The sequence below is a fragment of the Sesamum indicum genome, linkage group LG5 (assembly GCF_000512975.1).
Source record: "Sesamum indicum cultivar Zhongzhi No. 13 linkage group LG5, S_indicum_v1.0, whole genome shotgun sequence".
In the NCBI taxonomy this organism is placed as follows: domain Eukaryota; kingdom Viridiplantae; phylum Streptophyta; class Magnoliopsida; order Lamiales; family Pedaliaceae; genus Sesamum; species Sesamum indicum.
In genome coordinates, this window is record NC_026149.1 from 18,541,714 (window position 1) to 18,543,815 (window position 2,102).

A 2,102-nucleotide genomic window follows, 5' to 3' on the forward strand; every position below is an offset into this window, starting at 1 on the left:
GTGAACGACCCATCTAACGGTTGCAGTATCCAGTGTTCTGTTTTGATCTTTGCGTTCTGTCTTCTATCTGATTCAACTTGAAAAAATTTTGTTTAATGAAAACTCACTACTATATTTCTAATATTCTATGTATTGGATGCTCTTCACCGACAGCTTTAGGTTTCTATATTGATTTCTTTGTTGTTAATGTGTAAATATGAAGTCCTGTGATTATGATTTGTTTTTATGAACACGTTTTTTAGTATAGCCCTGATCTAGGTTCAGTTGGAATGATTTCTGGTTATGATATTGACTTTATAGTCGATCATGGCTTTCAACTTACTATATTGATGCATACGTATAAGATGACTTTAGAGTTTCGAATGAGCTGCATAAGATAATTATCACTCAGTAGACGGAAATAGATTCAATATGGAGTTGATTGATTAGTTCCATATTCCATATTGTTTGGGAAACTTGAATTGTACTTGAGAGTAGTACAAAATTCAAAATTATAGAGCCAAAGATTCAGGGAAATCTGTGATGATTGTTGCTTCTAATCTTTGTCCTTTTTCTTGTTCATAATTGTAAAAACATTTGAACATGGACAGAATTTTCTCTCACAAGTTTCCCCGGCATATTTCTTTTATATTTGAATATCTTGTTGACAGAATGTGGGCAGTACCTGAAGCGAAAGACATATCACGGTCAACAGGCCGGGTAGCAGAAGAAAAGCTTAAGTTAGTTTCAGATGATTGTGATCCAAAAGTTGTGAGTACTAGCATAATCACTCTGACCTTTTATTTTAAGGGAACGATTAGCTTAACCGTTGATTTCATAAGTATGATAATTGAATATCTTTACTGCATGAAGAATGCTTATTTACGAGTTAATGAAATTTCCGTAACTGGTAGGGAAGTTTCAAAGACACATCACGTTATCCATCACAGCTTTAGATGACTTCTCATTGACTTTCGCAGTGTGCATGCAGTGAAGCAGCCATTCAATTGCTCGAATTTTGAAAATAAACATGAATAGAATATTTGCTTTTGCTCTTTATCTTTCAATCAAATAGATAAGTGGTAGAAGTTTTATTGAACTGATTAAGTCCATGTAAAATAAGTCTATTATTTTTTTCGGACTGATGTTAAATCTCCATCAACAAGTTGGTGAGAAAATTGCAATTAAGAAGGGACCATCAGATGACGTGCAGACATGAAGATAATAACAACCATCCGATTAAGGGCACAGGACTTGGGAATTGCAGTCCAAGCTGGCAATGTTTCAATTAATGAGGGAAGGCCGCTGCAGAACGGCATTGTTTTAGCTAACAGTGGGGAGGACCAACTACACGTGGCAGCCTACGAGGTAGGGAATAGAGCAGCAGCAACCCAAGCAAGCTAAAGAGGCCGTTATTGGAGGCCCCAGACAGATACACACTTCCCTTTTGTTTTCTGTTCCCTCTTTTCCTAATTATTAACTGCTTTCCGTTAGTGCTGTATTTAGCATTGAGACGGGACACTTATGCATTTTATGAATGAGTCTTTAAGTGTTCGGTCTAAATTTTTGTTACAATACATGCAATCAAGCATGGCCCTGAGAGAATCCACCTCTTCATCAGAACAGCATTTATCACTTCGTGTTATTTATTTGGATGTCAAGCTTCTTCTCGAGCTTTTATAAGTGTTGTGTGTGTTTTGTTAGTTAGGTTTCCCAAATGGGCATAGAAGTGAAGTGTTTTTAGCCTCGTTTCTCTCATTATTTCCGCCTGTAATACCTCTATTTCACTTTTTTAATCTTTGATTTCGGTCATGGTATCAGAGCCTTCTTGCAAATGTCTTTGTACTCAATTTCCAAAAGAAGCTTGGTCCATCGTTGGCTTCAATGGCGTTGAAACTGGAAATGTTGCCATGAATGCGGTTCAGAGCATCCAGGTATGGTGCTTGTCACTATGCCTTTGAATGGACAAAGTTACACTAAGAGATGACTTTCCGGTCGTTCAACTCAATTTCGAAGGAAATGGTGGATGTTTTTTTATATGCTGAGACTGCTCGAGATTGGTGGCTTGAATTAGAAGCGACATATGCTGAATGTGATGTCCATTGTTGTATATAAAGAGAGAT